We start from the raw sequence: 21983 nt of genomic DNA, 5'->3' as shown, positions 1-21983 counted from the left end.
ATGAGGACCAAATTTGTTAAACAAAGTATCAAATTAATCAGCTCCACGAGATCTTTAAGATGTCACAACACATCATGATTGCATCTTGTTGGATTTCCAAGAAAAATAGTACTTTAAGTGCTCAAATACACAACTTTTGTGACTTTTCAAACTTTGAAGCTCGATAACTTCGGGAATTGTGGACCAAATTTCTTAAACAAAGTGTCAAATTAATCAGCTCCACGAGATCTTTAAGATTTCACAACACATCATGATTGCATCTTGTTGGATTTCCAAGAAAAATAGTACTTTAAGTGCTCAAACACACAACTTTTGTGACTTTTCAAACTTTGAAGCTCGATAACTTCGGCAAATGAGGACCAACTTTCTTAAACGACGTGTCAAATTAATCAGCTCGACGAGATCTTTAAGATTTCACGACACATCATGTTTGCATCTTGTTGAATTTCCAATAAAAACAGTACTTTAAGTGCTCAAACACACAACTTTTGTGACTTTTCAAAATTTGAAGCTCGATAACTTCGTCAAATGAGGACCAACTTTCTTAAACGAAGTGTCCAATTAATCAGCTCGACGAGATCTTTAAGATGACACAACACATCATGATTGCTTCTTGTTGGATTTCCAAGAAAAATAGTACTGTAAGTGCTCAAACACACAACTTTTGTGACTTTTCAAATTTTGAAGCTCGATAACTTCAGCAAATGAGGACCAAATTTGTTAAACAATGTATCAAATTATTCCGCTCGACGAGATCTTTAAGATTTCACAACACATCATGATTGCATCTTGGTGAATTTCCAAGAAAAATAGTACTTTAATTGCTCAAACACACAACTTTTGTGACTTTTCAAATTTTGAAGCTCGATAACTTCAGCAAATGAGGACCAAATTTCTTAAACAAAGTGTCAAATTAATCAGCTCGACGAGATCTTTAAGATGACACAACACATCATGATTGCTTCTTGTTGGATTTCCAAGAAAAATAGTACTGTAAGTGCTCAAACACACAACTTTTGTGACTTTTCAAATTTTGAAGCTCAATAACTTCAGCAAATGAGGACCAAATTTGTTAAACAATGTATCAAATTAATCCGCTCGACGAGATCTTTAAGATTTCACAACACATCATGATTGCTTCTTGTTGGATTTCCAAGAAAAATAGTACTGTAAGTGCTCAAACACACAACTTTTGTGACTTTTCAAATTTTGAAGCTCGATAACTTCGGGAATTGTGGACCAAATTTCTTAAACAAAGTGTCAAATTAATCAGCTCCACGAGATCTTTAAGATGTCACAACACATCATGATTGCATCTTGTTGGATTTCCAAGAAAAATAGTACTTTAGGTGCTCAAACACACAACTTTTGTGACTTTTCAAACTTTGAAGCTCGATAACTTCGGCAAATGAGGACCAAATTTGTTAAACAAAGTATCAAATTAATCCGCTCCACGAGATCTTTAAGATTTCACAACACATCATGATTGCATCTTGTTGAATTTCCAAGAAAAATAGTACATTATGTGGTCAAACTCACAACTTTTGTGACTTTTCAAACTTTGAAGCTCGATAACTTCGGCAAATGAGGACCAAATTTGTTAAACAAAGTATCAAATTAATCCGCTCCACGAGATCTTTAAGATGTCACAACACATCATGATTGCATATTGTTGAATTTCCAAGAAAAATAGTACTTTAAGTGCACAAACACACAACTTTTGTGTCTTTTCAAACTTTGAAGCTCGATAACTTCGGGAATTGTCGACCAAATTTCTTAAACAAAGTGTCAAATTAATCAGCTCGACGAGATCTTTAAGATTTCACAACACATCATGAGTGCATCTTGTTGAATTTCCAAGAAAAATAGTACTTTAATTGCTCAAACACACAACTTTTGTGACTTTTCAAATTTTGAAGCTCGATAACTTCGGGAATTGTGGACCAAATTTCTTAAACAAAGTGTCAAATTAATCAGCTCCACGAGATCTTTAAGATGTCACAATACATCATGATTGCATCTTGTTGGATTTCCAAGAAAAATAGTACTTTAAGTGCTCAAATACACAACTTTTGTGACTTTTCAAATTTTGAAGCCCGATAACTTCGGGAATTGTCGACCAAATTTCTTAAACAAAGTGTCAAATTAATCAGCTCGACGAGGTCTTTAAGATTTCACAACACATCATGAGTGCATCTTGTTGAATTTCCAAGAAAAATAGTACTTTAATTGCTCAAACACACAACTTTTGTGACTTTTCAAATTTTGAAGCTCGATAACTTCGGGAATTGTGGACCAAATTTCTTAAACAAAGTGTCAAATTAATCAGCTCCACGAGATCTTTAAGATTTCACAACACATCATGATTGCATCTTGGTGAATTTCCAAGAAAAATAGTACTTTAATTGCTCAAACACACAACTTTTGTGACTTTTCAAATTTTGAAGCTCGATAACTTCGGGAATTGTGGACCAAATTTCTTAAACGAAGTGTCAAATTAATCAGCTCGACGAGATCTTTAAGATGACACAACACATCATGATTGCTTCTTGTTGGATTTCCAAGAAAAATAGTACTGTAAGTGCTCAAACACACAACTTTTGTGACTTTTCAAATTTTGAAGCTCGATAACTTCAGCAAATGAGGACCAAATTTGTTAAACAATGTATCAAATTAATCCGCTCGACGAGATCTTTAAGATTTCACAACACATCATGATTGCTTCTTGTTGGATTTCCAAGAAAAATAGTACTGTAAGTGCTCAAACACACAACTTTTGTGACTTTTCAAATTTTGAAGCTCGATAACTTCGGGAATTGTGGACCAAATTTCTTAAACAAAGTGTCAAATTAATCAGCTCCACGAGATCTTTAAGATGTCACAACACATCATGATTGCATCTTGTTGGATTTCCAAGAAAAATAGTACTTTAGGTGCTCAAACACACAACTTTTGTGACTTTTCAAACTTTGAAGCTCGATAACTTCGGCAAATGAGGACCAAATTTGTTAAACAAAGTATCAAATTAATCCGCTCCACGAGATCTTTAAGATTTCACAACACATCATGATTGCATCTTGTTGAATTTCCAAGAAAAATAGTACATTATGTGGTCAAACTCACAACTTTTGTGACTTTTCAAACTTTGAAGCTCGATAACTTCGGCAAATGAGGACCAAATTTGTTAAACAAAGTATCAAATTAATCCGCTCCACGAGATCTTTAAGATGTCACAACACATCATGATTGCATATTGTTGAATTTCCAAGAAAAATAGTACTTTAAGTGCACAAACACACAACTTTTGTGTCTTTTCAAACTTTGAAGCTCGATAACTTCGGGAATTGTCGACCAAATTTCTTAAACAAAGTGTCAAATTAATCAGCTCGACGAGATCTTTAAGATTTCACAACACATCATGAGTGCATCTTGTTGAATTTCCAAGAAAAATAGTAATTTAATTGCTCAAACACACAACTTTTGTGACTTTTCAAATTTTGAAGCTCGATAACTTCGGGAATTGTCGACCAAATTTCTTAAACAAAGTGTCAAATTAATCAGCTCGACGAGGTCTTTAAGATTTCACAACACATCATGAGTGCATCTTGTTGAATTTCCAAGAAAAATAGTACTTTAATTGCTCAAACACACAACTTTTGTGACTTTTCAAATTTTGAAGCTCGATAACTTCGGGAATTGTGGACCAAATTTCTTAAACAAAGTGTCAAATTAATCAGCTCCACGAGATCTTTAAGATGTCACAATACATCATGATTGCATCTTGTTGGATTTCCAAGAAAAATAGTACTTTAAGTGCTCAAATACACAACTTTTGTGACTTTTCAAATTTTGAAGCCCGATAACTTCGGGAATTGTCGACCAAATTTCTTAAACAAAGTGTCAAATTAATCAGCTCGACGAGGTCTTTAAGATTTCACAACACATCATGAGTGCATCTTGTTGAATTTCCAAGAAAAATAGTACTTTAATTGCTCAAACACACAACTTTTGTGACTTTTCAAATTTTGAAGCTCGATAACTTCGGGAATTGTGGACCAAATTTCTTAAACAAAGTGTCAAATTAATCAGCTCCACGAGATCTTTAAGATGTCACAATACATCATGATTGCATCTTGTTGGATTTCCAAGAAAAATAGTACTTTAAGTGCTCAAATACACAACTTTTGTGACTTTTCAAATTTTGAAGCCCGATAACTTCGGGAATTGTCGACCAAATTTCTTAAACAAAGTGTCAAATTAATCAGCTCGACGAGGTCTTTAAGATTTCACAACACATCATGATTGCATCTTGTTGAATTTCCAAGAAAAACAGTACTTTAAGTGCTCAAACACACAAGTTTTGTGACTTTTCAAACTTTGAAGCTCGATAACTTCGGCAAATGAGGACCAAATTTGTTAAACAAAGTATCAAATTAATCAGCTCGACGAGATCTTGAAGATTTCAAAACACATCATGATTGCATCTTGTTGGATTTCCAAGAAAAATAGTACTTTAAGTGCTCAAACACACAACTTTTGTGACTTTTCAAACTTTGAAGCTCGATAACTTCGGCAAATGAGGACCAACTTTCTTAAACGACGTGTCAAATTAATCAGCTCGACGAGATCTTTAAGATTTCACGACACATCATGTTTGCATCTTGTTGAATTTCCAATAAAAACAGTACTTTAAGTGCTCAAACACACAACTTTTGTGACTTTTCAAAATTTGAAGCTCGATAACTTCGTCAAATGAGGACCAACTTTCTTAAACGACGTGTCAAATTAATCAGCTCGACGAGATCTTTAAGATTTCACGACACATCATGTTTGCATCTTGTTGAATTTCCAATAAAAACAGTACTTTAAGTGCTCAAACACACAACTTTTGTGACTTTTCAAAATTTGAAGCTCGATAACTTCGTCAAATGAGGACCAAATTTGTTAAACAATGTATCAAATTATTCCGCTCGACGAGGTCTTTAAGATTTCACAACACATCATGATTGCATCTTGGTGAATTTCCAAGAAAAATAGTACTTTAATTGCTCAAACACACAACTTTTGTGACTTTTCAAATTTTGAAGCTCGATAACTTCAGCAAATGAGGACCAAATTTCTTAAACAAAGTGTCAAATTAATCAGCTCGACGAGATCTTTAAGATGACACAACACATCATGATTGCTTCTTGTTGGATTTCCAAGAAAAATAGTACTTTAAGTGCTCAAATACACAACTTTTGTGACTTTTCAAATTTTGAAGCCCGATAACTTCGGGAATTGTCGACCAAATTTCTTAAACAAAGTGTCAAATTAATCAGCTCGACGAGGTCTTTAAGATTTCACAACACATCATGAGTGCATCTTGTTGAATTTCCAAGAAAAATAGTACTTTAATTGCTCAAACACACAACTTTTGTGACTTTTCAAATTTTGAAGCTCGATAACTTCGGGAATTGTGGACCAAATTTCTTAAACAAAGTGTCAAATTAATCAGCTCCACGAGATCTTTAAGATTTCACAACACATCATGATTGCATCTTGGTGAATTTCCAAGAAAAATAGTACTTTAATTGCTCAAACACACAACTTTTGTGACTTTTCAAATTTTGAAGCTCGATAACTTCGGGAATTGTGGACCAAATTTCTTAAACGAAGTGTCAAATTAATCAGCTCGACGAGATCTTTAAGATGACACAACACATCATGATTGCTTCTTGTTGGATTTCCAAGAAAAATAGTACTGTAAGTGCTCAAACACACAACTTTTGTGACTTTTCAAATTTTGAAGCTCGATAACTTCAGCAAATGAGGACCAAATTTGTTAAACAATGTATCAAATTAATCCGCTCGACGAGATCTTTAAGATTTCACAACACATCATGATTGCTTCCTGTTGGATTTCCAAGAAAAATAGTACTGTAAGTGCTCAAACACACAACTTTTGTGACTTTTCAAATTTTGAAGCTCGATAACTTCGGGAATTGTGGACCAAATTTCTTAAACAAAGTGTCAAATTAATCAGCTCCACGAGATCTTTAAGATGTCACAACACATCATGATTGCATCTTGTTGGATTTCCAAGAAAAATAGTACTTTAGGTGCTCAAACACACAACTTTTGTGACTTTTCAAACTTTGAAGCTCGATAACTTCGGCAAATGAGGACCAAATTTGTTAAACAAAGTATCAAATTAATCCGCTCCACGAGATCTTTAAGATTTCACAACACATCATGATTGCATCTTGTTGAATTTCCAAGAAAAATAGTACATTATGTGGTCAAACTCACAACTTTTGTGACTTTTCAAACTTTGAAGCTCGATAACTTCGGCAAATGAGGACCAAATTTGTTAAACAAAGTATCAAATTAATCCGCTCCACGAGATCTTTAAGATGTCACAACACATCATGATTGCATATTGTTGAATTTCCAAGAAAAATAGTACTTTAAGTGCACAAACACACAACTTTTGTGTCTTTTCAAACTTTGAAGCTCGATAACTTCGGGAATTGTCGACCAAATTTCTTAAACAAAGTGTCAAATTAATCAGCTCGACGAGATCTTTAAGATTTCACAACACATCATGAGTGCATCTTGTTGAATTTCCAAGAAAAATAGTAATTTAATTGCTCAAACACACAACTTTTGTGACTTTTCAAATTTTGAAGCTCGATAACTTCGGGAATTGTGGACCAAATTTCTTAAACAAAGTGTCAAATTAATCAGCTCCACGAGATCTTTAAGATGTCACAATACATCATGATTGCATCTTGTTGGATTTCCAAGAAAAATAGTACTTTAAGTGCTCAAATACACAACTTTTGTGACTTTTCAAATTTTGAAGCCCGATAACTTCGGGAATTGTCGACCAAATTTCTTAAACAAAGTGTCAAATTAATCAGCTCGACGAGGTCTTTAAGATTTCACAACACATCATGAGTGCATCTTGTTGAATTTCCAAGAAAAATAGTACTTTAATTGCTCAAACACACAACTTTTGTGACTTTTCAAATTTTGAAGCTCGATAACTTCGGGAATTGTGGACCAAATTTCTTAAACAAAGTGTCAAATTAATCAGCTCCACGAGATCTTTAAGATGTCACAATACATCATGATTGCATCTTGTTGGATTTCCAAGAAAAATAGTACTTTAAGTGCTCAAATACACAACTTTTGTGACTTTTCAAATTTTGAAGCCCGATAACTTCGGGAATTGTCGACCAAATTTCTTAAACAAAGTGTCAAATTAATCAGCTCGACGAGGTCTTTAAGATTTCACAACACATCATGATTGCATCTTGTTGAATTTCCAAGAAAAACAGTACTTTAAGTGCTCAAACACACAAGTTTTGTGACTTTTCAAACTTTGAAGCTCGATAACTTCGGCAAATGAGGACCAAATTTGTTAAACAAAGTATCAAATTAATCAGCTCGACGAGATCTTGAAGATTTCAAAACACATCATGATTGCATCTTGTTGGATTTCCAAGAAAAATAGTACTTTAAGTGCTCAAACACACAACTTTTGTGACTTTTCAAACTTTGAAGCTCGATAACTTCGGCAAATGAGGACCAACTTTCTTAAACGACGTGTCAAATTAATCAGCTCGACGAGATCTTTAAGATTTCACGACACATCATGTTTGCATCTTGTTGAATTTCCAATAAAAACAGTACTTTAAGTGCTCAAACACACAACTTTTGTGACTTTTCAAAATTTGAAGCTCGATAACTTCGTCAAATGAGGACCAACTTTCTTAAACGACGTGTCAAATTAATCAGCTCGACGAGATCTTTAAGATTTCACGACACATCATGTTTGCATCTTGTTGAATTTCCAATAAAAACAGTACTTTAAGTGCTCAAACACACAACTTTTGTGACTTTTCAAAATTTGAAGCTCGATAACTTCGTCAAATGAGGACCAAATTTGTTAAACAATGTATCAAATTATTCCGCTCGACGAGATCTTTAAGATTTCACAACACATCATGATTGCATCTTGATGAATTTCCAAGAAAAATAGTACTTTAATTGCTCAAACACACAACTTTTGTGACTTTTCAAATTTTGAAGCTCGATAACTTCAGCAAATGAGGACCAAATTTCTTAAACAAAGTGTCAAATTAATCAGCTCGACGAGATCTTTAAGATGACACAACACATCATGATTGCTTCTTGTTGGATTTCCAAGAAAAATAGTACTGTAAGTGCTCAAACACACAACTTTTGTGACTTTTCAAATTTTGAAGCTCAATAACTTCAGTAAATGAGGACCAAATTTGTTAAACAATGTATCAAATTAATCCGCTCGACGAGATCTTTAAGATTTCACAACACATCATGATTGCTTCTTGTTGGATTTCCAAGAAAAATAGTACTGTAAGTGCTCAAACACACAACTTTTGTGACTTTTCAAATTTTGAAGCTCGATAACTTCGGGAATTGTGGACCAAATTTCTTAAACAAAGTGTCAAATTAATCAGCTCCACGAGATCTTTAAGATGTCACAACACATCATGATTGCATCTTGTTGGATTTCCAAGAAAAATAGTACTTTAGGTGCTCAAACACACAACTTTTGTGACTTTTCAAACTTTGAAGCTCGATAACTTCGGCAAATGAGGACCAAATTTGTTAAACAAAGTATCAAATTAATCCGCTCCACGAGATCTTTAAGATTTCACAACACATCATGATTGCATCTTGTTGAATTTCCAAGAAAAATAGTACATTATGTGGTCAAACTCACAACTTTTGTGACTTTTCAAACTTTGAAGCTCGATAACTTCGGCAAATGAGGACCAAATTTGTTAAACAAAGTATCAAATTAATCCGCTCCACGAGATCTTTAAGATGTCACAACACATCATGATTGCATATTGTTGAATTTCCAAGAAAAATAGTACTTTAAGTGCACAAACACACAACTTTTGTGTCTTTTCAAACTTTGAAGCTCGATAACTTCGGGAATTGTCGACCAAATTTCTTAAACAAAGTGTCAAATTAATCAGCTCGACGAGATCTTTAAGATTTCACAACACATCATGAGTGCATCTTGTTGAATTTCCAAGAAAAATAGTACTTTAATTGCTCAAACACACAACTTTTGTGACTTTTCAAATTTTGAAGCTCGATAACTTCGGGAATTGTGGACCAAATTTCTTAAACAAAGTGTCAAATTAATCAGCTCCACGAGATCTTTAAGATGTCACAATACATCATAATTGCATCTTGTTGGATTTCCAAGAAAAATAGTACTTTAAGTGCTCAAATACACAACTTTTGTGACTTTTCAAATTTTGAAGCCCGATAACTTCGGGAATTGTCGACCAAATTTCTTAAACAAAGTGTCAAATTAATCAGCTCGACGAGGTCTTTAAGATTTCACAACACATCATGAGTGCATCTTGTTGAATTTCCAAGAAAAATAGTACTTTAATTGCTCAAACACACAACTTTTGTGACTTTTCAAATTTTGAAGCTCGATAACTTCGGGAATTGTGGACCAAATTTCTTAAACAAAGTGTCAAATTAATCAGCTCCACGAGATCTTTAAGATTTCACAACACATCATGATTGCATCTTGGTGAATTTCCAAGAAAAATAGTACTTTAATTGCTCAAACACACAACTTTTGTGACTTTTCAAATTTTGAAGCTCGATAACTTCGGGAATTGTGGACCAAATTTCTTAAACGAAGTGTCAAATTAATCAGCTCGACGAGATCTTTAAGATGACACAACACATCATGATTGCTTCTTGTTGGATTTCCAAGAAAAATAGTACTGTAAGTGCTCAAACACACAACTTTTGTGACTTTTCAAATTTTGAAGCTCGATAACTTCAGCAAATGAGGACCAAATTTGTTAAACAATGTATCAAATTAATCCGCTCGACGAGATCTTTAAGATTTCACAACACATCATGATTGCTTCTTGTTGGATTTCCAAGAAAAATAGTACTGTAAGTGCTCAAACACACAACTTTTGTGACTTTTCAAATTATGAAGCTCGATAACTTCGGGAATTGTGGACCAAATTTCTTAAACAAAGTGTCAAATTAATCAGCTCCACGAGATCTTTAAGATGTCACAACACATCATGATTGCATCTTGTTGGATTTCCAAGAAAAATAGTACTTTAGGTGCTCAAACACACAACTTTTGTGACTTTTCAAACTTTGAAGCTCGATAACTTCGGCAAATGAGGACCAAATTTGTTAAACAAAGTATCAAATTAATCCGCTCCACGAGATCTTTAAGATTTCACAACACATCATGATTGCATCTTGTTGAATTTCCAAGAAAAATAGTACATTATGTGGTCAAACTCACAACTTTTGTGACTTTTCAAACTTTGAAGCTCGATAACTTCGGCAAATGAGGACCAAATTTGTTAAACAAAGTATCAAATTAATCCGCTCCACGAGATCTTTAAGATGTCACAACACATCATGATTGCATATTGTTGAATTTCCAAGAAAAATAGTACTTTAAGTGCACAAACACACAACTTTTGTGTCTTTTCAAACTTTGAAGCTCGATAACTTCGGGAATTGTCGACCAAATTTCTTAAACAAAGTGTCAAATTAATCAGCTCGACGAGATCTTTAAGATTTCACAACACATCATGAGTGCATCTTGTTGAATTTCCAAGAAAAATAGTAATTTAATTGCTCAAACACACAACTTTTGTGACTTTTCAAATTTTGAAGCTCGATAACTTCGGGAATTGTGGACCAAATTTCTTAAACAAAGTGTCAAATTAATCAGCTCCACGAGATCTTTAAGATGTCACAATACATCATGATTGCATCTTGTTGGATTTCCAAGAAAAATAGTACTTTAAGTGCTCAAATACACAACTTTTGTGACTTTTCAAATTTTGAAGCCCGATAACTTCGGGAATTGTCGACCAAATTTCTTAAACAAAGTGTCAAATTAATCAGCTCGACGAGGTCTTTAAGATTTCACAACACATCATGAGTGCATCTTGTTGAATTTCCAAGAAAAATAGTACTTTAATTGCTCAAACACACAACTTTTGTGACTTTTCAAATTTTGAAGCTCGATAACTTCGGGAATTGTGGACCAAATTTCTTAAACAAAGTGTCAAATTAATCAGCTCCACGAGATCTTTAAGATGTCACAATACATCATGATTGCATCTTGTTGGATTTCCAAGAAAAATAGTACTTTAAGTGCTCAAATACACAACTTTTGTGACTTTTCAAATTTTGAAGCCCGATAACTTCGGGAATTGTCGACCAAATTTCTTAAACAAAGTGTCAAATTAATCAGCTCGACGAGGTCTTTAAGATTTCACAACACATCATGATTGCATCTTGTTGAATTTCCAAGAAAAACAGTACTTTAAGTGCTCAAACACACAAGTTTTGTGACTTTTCAAACTTTGAAGCTCGATAACTTCGGCAAATGAGGACCAAATTTGTTAAACAAAGTATCAAATTAATCAGCTCGACGAGATCTTGAAGATTTCAAAACACATCATGATTGCATCTTGTTGCATTTCCAAGAAAAATAGTACATTATGTGGTCAAACTCACAACTTTTGTGACTTTTCAAACTTTGAAGCTCGATAACTTCGGCAAATGAGTACCAAATTTGTTAAACAAAGTATCAAATTAATCAGCTCGACGAGATCTTTAAGATTTCACAACACATCATGATTGCATCTTGTTGGATTTCCAAGAAAAATAGTACTGTAAGTGCTCAAACACACAACTTTTGTGACTTTTCAAATTTTGAAGCTCGATAACTTCGGGAATTTTGGACCAAATTTCTTAAACAAAGTGTCAAATTAATCAGCTCCACGAGATCTTTAAGATGTCACAACACATCATGATTGCATCTTGTTGAATTTCCAAGAAAAATAGTACATTATGTGGTCAAACTCACAACTTTTGTGACTTTTCAAACTTTGAAGCTCGATAACTTCGGCAAATGAGGACCAACTTTCTTAAACGACGTGTCAAATTAATCAGCTCGACGAGATCTTTAAGATGACACAACACATCATGATTGCTTCTTGTTGGATTTCCAAGAAAAATAGTACTGTAAGTGCTCAAACACACAACTTTTGTGACTTTTCAAAATTTGAAGCTCGATAACTTCGGCAAATGAGGACCAACTTTCTTAAACGAAGTGTCCAATTAATCAGCTCGACGAGATCTTTAAGATGACACAACACATCATGATTGCTTCTTGTTGGAGTTCCAAGAAAAATAGTACTGTAAGTGCTCAAACACACAACTTTTGTGAATTTTCAAATTTTGAAGCTCGATAACTTCGGCAAATGAGGACCAAATTTGTTAAACAATGTATCAAATTAATCCGCTCGACGAGATCTTTAAGATTTCACAACACATCATGATTGCATCTTGGTGAATTTCCAAGAAAAATAGTACTTTAATTGCTCAAACACACAACTTTTGTGACTTTTCAAATTTTGAAGCTCGATAACTTCGGGAATTGTGGACCAAATTTCTTAAACAAAGTGTCAAATTAATCAGCTCCACGAGATCTTTAAGATGTCACAATACATCATGATTGCATCTTGTTGGATTTCCAAGAAAAATAGTACTTTAAGTGCTCAAATACACAACTTTTGTGACTTTTCAAATTTTGAAGCTCGATAACTTCGGGAATTGTGGACCAAATTTCTTAAACAAAGTGTCAAATTAATCAGCTCGACGAGGTCTTTAAGATTTCACAACACATCATGATTGCATCTTGTTGAATTTCCAAGAAAAACAGTACATTAAGTGCTCAAACACACAAGTTTTGTGACTTTTCAAACTTTGAAGCTCGATAACTTCGGCAAATGAGGACCAAATTTGTTAAACAAAGTATCAAATTAATCAGCTCGACGAGATCTTGAAGATTTCAAAACACATCATGATTGCATCTTGTTGAATTTCCAAGAAAAATAGTACATTATGTGGTCAAACTCACAACTTTTGTGACTTTTCAAACTTTGAAGCTCGATAACTTCGGCAAATGAGGACCAAATTTGTTAAACAAAGTGTCAAATTAATCAGCTCCACGAGATCTTTAAGATGTCACAACACATCATGATTGCATCTTGTTGGATTTCCAAGAAAAATAGTACTTTAAGTGCTCAAACACACAACTTTTGTGACTTTTCAAACTTTGAAGCTCGATAACTTCGGGAATTGTGGACCAAATTTCTTAAACAAAGTGTCAAATTAATCCACTCCACGAGATCTTTAAGATGTCACAACACATCATGATGGCATCTTGTTGGATTTCCAAGAACAATAGTACTGTAAGTGCTCAAACACACAACTTTTGTGACTTTTCAATCTTTGAAGCTCGATAACTTCGGCAAATGAGGACCAAATTTGTTAAACAAAGTATCAAATTAATCCGCTCCACGAGATCTTTAAGATGTCACAACACATCATGATTGCATCTTGTTGGATTTCCAAGAAAAATAGTACTTTAAGTGCACAAACACACAACTTTTGTGTCTTTTCAAACTTTGAAGCTCGATAACTTCGGGAATTGTCGACCAAATTTCTTAAACAAAGTGTCAAGTTAATCCGCTCCACGAGATCTTTAAGATGTCACAACACATCATGATTGCATCTTGTTGAATTTCCAAGAAAAATAGTACTTTAAGTGCACAAACACACAACTTTTGTGTCTTTTCAAACTTTGAAGCTCGATAACTTCGGGAATTGTCGACCAAATTTCTTAAACAAAGTGTCAAATTAATCAGCTCGACGAGATCTTTAAGATTTCACAACACATCATGAGTGCATCTTGTTGAATTTCCAAGAAAAATAGTACTTTAATTGCTCAAACACACAACTTTTGTGACTTTTCAAATTTTGAAGCTCGATAACTTCGGGAATTGTGGACCAAATTTCTTAAACAAAGTGTCAAATTAATCAGCTCCACGAGATCTTTAAGATGTCACAATACATCATGATTGCATCTTGTTGGATTTCCAAGAAAAATAGTACTTTAAGTGCTCAAATACACAACTTTTGTGACTTTTCAAATTTTGAAGCCCGATAACTTCGGGAATTGTCGACCAAATTTCTTAAACAAAGTGTCAAATTAATCAGCTCGACGAGGTCTTTAAGATTTCACAACACATCATGAGTGCATCTTGTTGAATTTCCAAGAAAAATAGTACTTTAATTGCTCAAACACACAACTTTTGTGACTTTTCAAATTTTGAAGCTCGATAACTTCGGGAATTGTGGACCAAATTTCTTAAACAAAGTGTCAAATTAATCAGCTCCACGAGATCTTTAAGATTTCACAACACATCATGATTGCATCTTGGTGAATTTCCAAGAAAAATAGTACTTTAATTGCTCAAACACACAACTTTTGTGACTTTTCAAATTTTGAAGCTCGATAACTTCGGGAATTGTGGACCAAATTTCTTAAACGAAGTGTCAAATTAATCAGCTCGACGAGATCTTTAAGATGACACAACACATCATGATTGCTTCTTGTTGGATTTCCAAGAAAAATAGTACTGTAAGTGCTCAAACACACAACTTTTGTGACTTTTCAAATTTTGAAGCTCGATAACTTCAGCAAATGAGGACCAAATTTGTTAAACAATGTATCAAATTAATCCGCTCGACGAGATCTTTAAGATTTCACAACACATCATGATTGCTTCTTGTTGGATTTCCAAGAAAAATAGTACTGTAAGTGCTCAAACACACAACTTTTGTGACTTTTCAAATTTTGAAGCTCGATAACTTCAGCAAATGAGGACCAAATTTGTTAAACAATGTATCAAATTAATCCGCTCGACGAGATCTTTAAGATTTCACAACACATCATGATTGCTTCTTGTTGGATTTCCAAGAAAAATAGTACTTTAGGTGCTCAAACACACAACTTTTGTGACTTTTCAAACTTTGAAGCTCGATAACTTCGGCAAATGAGGACCAAATTTGTTAAACAAAGTATCAAATTAATCCGCTCCACGAGATCTTTAAGATTTCACAACACATCATGATTGCATCTTGTTGAATTTCCAAGAAAAATAGTACATTATGTGGTCAAACTCACAACTTTTGTGACTTTTCAAACTTTGAAGCTCGATAACTTCGGCAAATGAGGACCAAATTTGTTAAACAAAGTATCAAATTAATCCGCTCCACGAGATCTTTAAGATGTCACAACACATCATGATTGCATATTGTTGAATTTCCAAGAAAAATAGTACTTTAAGTGCACAAACACACAACTTTTGTGTCTTTTCAAACTTTGAAGCTCGATAACTTCGGGAATTGTCGACCAAATTTCTTAAACAAAGTGTCAAATTAATCAGCTCGACGAGATCTTTAAGATTTCACAACACATCATGAGTGCATCTTGTTGAATTTCCAAGAAAAATAGTAATTTAATTGCTCAAACACACAACTTTTGTGACTTTTCAAATTTTGAAGCTCGATAACTTCGGGAATTGTGGACCAAATTTCTTAAACAAAGTGTCAAATTAATCAGCTCCACGAGATCTTTAAGATGTCACAATACATCATGATTGCATCTTGTTGGATTTCCAAGAAAAATAGTACTTTAAGTGCTCAAATACACAACTTTTGTGACTTTTCAAATTTTGAAGCCCGATAACTTCGGGAATTGTCGACCAAATTTCTTAAACAAAGTGTCAAATTAATCAGCTCGACGAGGTCTTTAAGATTTCACAACACATCATGATTGCATCTTGTTGAATTTCCAAGAAAAACAGTACTTTAAGTGCTCAAACACACAAGTTTTGTGACTTTTCAAACTTTGAAGCTCGATAACTTCGGCAAATGAGGACCAAATTTGTTAAACAAAGTATCAAATTAATCAGCTCGACGAGATCTTGAAGATTTCAAAACACATCATGATTGTATCTTGTTGAATTTCCAAGAAAAATAGTACATTATGTGGTCAAACTCACAACTTTTGTGACTTTTCAAACTTTGAAGCTCGATAACTTCGGCAAATGAGTACCAAATTTGTTAAACAAAGTATCAAATTAATCTGCTCGACGAGATCTTTAAGATTTCACAACACATCATGATTGCATCTTGTTGGATTTCCAAGAAAAATAGTACATTATGTGGTCAAACTCACAAATTTTGTGACTTTTCAAACTTTGAAGCTCGATAACGTCGGCAAATGAGGACCAAATTTCTTAAACAAAGTGTCAAATTAATCAGCTCCACGAGATCTTTAAGATGTCACAACACATCATGATTGCATCTTGTTGGATTTCCAAGAAAAATAGTACTTTAAGTGCTCAAACACACAACTTTTGTGACTTTTCAAACTTTGAAGCTCGATAACTTCGGGAATTGTGGACCAAATTTCTTAAACAAAGTGTCAAATTAATCCACTCCACGAGATCTTTAAGATGTCACAACACATCATGATTGCATCTTGTTGAATTTCCCAGAAAAATAGTACTTTAAGTGCTCAAACACACAACTTTTGTGACTTTTCAAATTTTGAAGCTCGATAACTTCGGGAATTGTGGACCAAATTTCTTAAACAAAGTGTCAAATTAATCAGCTCCACGAGATCTTTAAGATTTCACAACACATCATGATTGCATCTTGTTGAATTTCCAAGAAAAACAGTACTTTAAGTGCTTAAACACACAACTTTTGTGACTTTTCAAACTTTGAAGCTCGATAACGTCGGCAAATGAGGACCAAATTTGTTAAACAAAGTATCAAATTAATCCGCTCCACGAGATCTTTAAGATGTCACAACACATCATGATTGCATCTTGTTGAATTTCCAAGAAAAATAGTACATTATGTGGTCAAACTCACAACTTTTGTGACTTTTCAAACTTTGAAGCTCGATAACTTCGGCAAATGAGGACCAAATTTGTTAAACAAAGTATCAAATTAATCCGCTCCACGAGATCTTTAAGATGTTACAACACATCATGATTGCATCTTGTTGAATTTCCAAGAAAAATAGTACATTATGTGGTCAAACTCACAACTTTTGTGACTTTTCAAACTTTGAAGCTCGATAACTTCGGCAAATGAGGACCAAATTTGTTAAACAAAGTATCAAATTAATCCGCTCCACGAGATCTTTAAGATATCACAACACATCATGATTGCATATTGTTGAATTTCCAAGAAAAATAGTACTTTAAGTGCACAAACACACAACTTTTGTGTCTTTTCAAACTTTGAAGCTCGATAACTTCGGGAATTGTCGACCAAATTTCTTAAACAAAGTGTCAAATTAATCAGCTCGACGAGATCTTTAAGATTTCACAACACATCATGAGTGCATCTTGTTGAATTTCCAAGAAAAATAGTACTTTAATTGCTCAAACACACAACTTTTGTGACTTTTCAAATTTTGAAGCTCGATAACTTCGGGAATTGTGGACCAAATTTCTTAAACAAAGTGTCAAATTAATCAGCTCCACGAGATCTTTAAGATTTCACAACACATCATGATTGCATCTTGTTGAATTTCCAAGAAAAACAGTACTTTAAGTGCTTAAACACACAACTTTTGTGACTTTTCAAACTTTGAAGCTCGATAACGTCGGCAAATGAGGACCAAATTTGTTAAACAAAGTATCAAATTAATCCGCTCCACGAGATCTTTAAGATGTCACAACACATCATGATTGCATCTTGTTGAATTTCCAAGAAAAATAGTACATTATGTGGTCAAACTCACAACTTTTGTGACTTTTCAAACTTTGAAGCTCGATAACTTCGGCAAATGAGGACCAAATTTGTTAAACAAAGTATCAAATTAATCCGCTCCACGAGATCTTTAAGATGTTACAACACATCATGATTGCATCTTGTTGAATTTCCAAGAAAAATAGTACATTATGTGGTCAAACTCACAACTTTTGTGACTTTTCAAACTTTGAAGCTCGATAACGTCGGCAAATGAGGACCAAATTTCTTAAACAAAGTGTCAAATTAATCAGCTCCACGAGATCTTTAAGATGTCACAACACATCATGATTGCATCTTGTTGGATTTCCAAGAAAAATAGTACTTTAAGTGCTCAAACACACAACTTTTGTGACTTTTCAAATTTTGAAGCTCGATAACTTCGGGAATTGTGGACCAAATTTCTTAAACAAAGTGTCAAGTTAATCCGCTCCACGAGATCTTTAAGATGTCACAACACATCATGTTTGCATCTTGTTGAATTTCCATGAAAAATAGTACATTATGTAGTCAAACTCACAACTTTTGTGACTTTTCAAACTTTGAAGCTCGATAACTTCGGCAAATGAGGACCAACTTTCTTAAACGACGTGTCAAATTAATCAGCTCGACGAGATCTTTAAGATTTCACGACACATCATGTTTGCATCTTGTTGAATTTCCAATAAAAACAGTACTTTAAGTGCACAAACACACAACTTTTGTGTCTTTTCAAACTTTGAAGCTCGATAACTTCGGCAAATGAGGACCAAATTTGTTAAACAAAGTATCAAATTAATCAGCTCGACGAGATCTTGAAGATTTCAAAACACATCATGATTGCATCTTGTTGAATTTCCAAGAAAAATAGTACATTATGTGGTCAAACTCACAACTTTTGTGACTTTTCAAACTTTGAAGCTCGATAACTTCGGGAATTGTGGACCAAATTTCTTAAACAAAGTGTCAAATTAATCAGCTCGACGAGGTCTTTAAGATTTCACAACACATCATGATTGCATCTTGTTGGATTTCCAAGAAAAATAGTACATTATGTGGTCAAACTCACAACTTTTGTGTCTTTTCAAATTTTGAAGCTCGATAACTTCGGGAATTGTGGACCAAATTTCTTAAACAAAGTGTCAAGTTAATCCGCTCCACGAGATCTTTAAGATGTCACAACACATCATGATTGCATCTTGTTGAATCTCCATGAAAAATAGTACTTTAAGTGCTCAAACACACAACTTTTGTGACTTTTCAAACTTTGAAGCTCGATAACGTCGGCAAATGAGGACCAAATTTCTTAAACAAAGTGTCAAATTAATCAGCTCCACGAGATCTTTAAGATGTCACAACACATCATGATTGCATCTTGTTGAATTTCCCAGAAAAATAGTACTTTAAGTGCTCAAACACACAACTTTTGTGACTTTTCAAACTTTGAAGCTCGATAACTTCGGCAAGTGAGGACCAAATTTGTTAAACAAAGTATCAAATTAATCAGCTCCACGAGATCTTTAAGATGTCACAACACATCATGATTGCATCTTGTTGGATTTCCAAGAAAAATAGTACATTATGTGGTCAAACTCACAACTTTTGTGTCTTTTCAAATTTTGAAGCTCGATAACTTCGGGAATTGTGGACCAAATTTCTTAAACAAAGTGTCAAGTTAATCCGCTCCACGAGATCTTTAAGATGTCACAACACATCATGATTGCATCTTGTTGAATCTCCATGAAAAATAGTACTTTAAGTGCTCAAACACACAACTTTTGTGACTTTTCAAACTTTGAAGATCGATAACTTCGGCAAATGAGGACCTAATTTGTTAAACAAAGTATCAAATTAATCCGCTCCACGAGATCTTTAAGATGACACAACACATCATGATTGCATCTTGTTGGATTTCCAAGAAAAATAGTACTGTAAGTGCTCAAACACACAACTTTTGTGACTTTTCAAATTTTGAAGCTCGATAACTTCGGGAATTGTGGACCAAATTTCTTAAACAAAGTGTCAAATTAATCAGCTCCACGAGATCTTTAAGATGTCACAACACATCATGATTGCATCTTGTTGAATTTCCAAGAAAAATAGTACATTATGTGGTCAAACTCACAACTTTTGTGACTTTTCAAACTTTGAAGCTCGATAACTTCGGCAAATGAGGACCAACTTTCTTAAACGACGTGTCAAATTAATCAGCTCGACGAGATCTTTAAGATTTCACGACACATCATGTTTGCATCTTGTTAAATTTCCAATAAAAACAGTACTTTAAGTGCTCAAACACACAACTTTTGTGACTTTTCAAAATTTGAAGCTCGATAACTTCGGCAAATGAGGACCAACTTTCTTAAACGAAGTGTCCAATTAATCAGCTCGACGAGATCTTTAAGATTTCACGACACATCATGTTTGCATCTTGTTGAATTTCCAATAAAAACAGTACTTTAAGTGCACAAACACACAACTTTTGTGTCTTTTCAAACTTTGAAGCTCGATAACTTCGGCAAATGAGGACCAAATTTGTTAAACAAAGTATCAAATTAATCCGCTCCACGAGATCTTTAAGATGTCACAACACATAATGATTGCATCTTGTTGAATTTCCATGAAAAATAGTACATTATGTAGTCAAACTCACAACTTTTGTGACTTTTCAAACTTTGAAGCTCGATAACTTCGGCAAATGAGGACCAACTTTCTTAAACGACGTGTCAAATTAATCAGCTCGACGAGATCTTTAAGATTTCACGACACATCATGTTTGCATCTTGTTGAATTTCCAATAAAAACAGTACTTTAAGTGCACAAACACACAACTTTTGTGTCTTTTCAAACTTTGAAGCTCGATAACTTCGGGAATTGTCGACCAAATTTCTTAAACAAAGTGTCAAATTAATCAGCTCGACGAGATCTTTAAGATTTCACAACACATCATGATTGCATCTTGTTGGATTTCCAAGAAAAATAGTACTTTAAGTGCTCAAATACACAACTTTTGTGACTTCAAATTTTGAAGCCCGATAACTTCGGGAATTGTCGACCAAATTTCTTAAACAAAGTGTCAAATTAATCAGCTCGACGAGGTCTTTAAGATTTCACAACACATCATGATTGCATCTTGTTGGATTTCCAAGAAAAATTGTACTTTAAGTGCTCAAACACACAACTTTTGTGACTTTTCAAACTTTGAAGCTCGATAACTTCGGCAAATGAGGACCAAATTTGTTAAACAAAGTATCAAATTAATCAGCTCGACGAGATCTTGAAGATTTCAAAACACATCATGATTGCATCTTGTTGAATTTCCAAGAAAAATAGTACATTATATGGTCAAACTCACAACTTTTGTGACTTTTCAAACTTTGAAGCTCGATAACTTCGGGAATTGTGGACCAAATTTCTTAAACAAAGTGTCAAATTAATCAGCTCGACGAGGTCTTTAAGATTTCACAACACATCATGATTGCATCTTGTTGGATTTCCAAGAAAAATAGTACATTATGTGGTCAAACTCACAACTTTTGTGACTTTTCAAACTTTGAAGCTCGATAACGTCGGCAAATGAGGACCAAATTTCTTAAACAAAGTGTCAAATTAATCAGCTCCACGAGATCTTTAAGATGTCACAACACATCATGATTGCATCTTGTTGAATTTCCCAGAAAAATAGTACTTTAAGTGCTCAAACACACAACTTTTGTGACTTTTCAAACTTTGAAGCTCGATAACTTCGGCAAGTGAGGACCAAATTTGTTAAACAAAGTATCAAATTAATCAGCTCCACGAGATCTTTAAGATGTCACAACACATCATGATTGCATCTTGTTGGATTTCCAAGAAAAATAGTACATTATGTGGTCAAACTCACAACTTTTGTGTCTTTTCAAATTTTGAAGCTCGATAACTTCGGGAATTGTGGACCAAATTTCTTAAACAAAGTGTCAAGTTAATCCGCTCCACGAGATCTTTAAGATGTCACAACACATCATGATTGCATCTTGTTGAATCTCCATGAAAAATAGTACTTTAAGTGCTCAAACACACAACTTTTGTGACTTTTCAAACTTTGAAGATCGATAACTTCGGCAAATGAGGACCTAATTTGTTAAACAAAGTGTCAAATTAATCAGCTCCACGAGATCTTTAAGATGTCACAACACATCATGATTGCATCTTGTTGGATTTCCAAGAAAAATAGTACTTTAGGTGCTCAAACACACAACTTTTGTGACTTTTCAAACTTTGAAGCT

The sequence above is a fragment of the Euwallacea fornicatus genome, unplaced genomic scaffold (assembly GCF_040115645.1).
Source record: "Euwallacea fornicatus isolate EFF26 unplaced genomic scaffold, ASM4011564v1 scaffold_124, whole genome shotgun sequence".
In the NCBI taxonomy this organism is placed as follows: domain Eukaryota; kingdom Metazoa; phylum Arthropoda; class Insecta; order Coleoptera; family Curculionidae; genus Euwallacea; species Euwallacea fornicatus.
Note: the sequence above shows the minus strand (reverse complement) of the source record.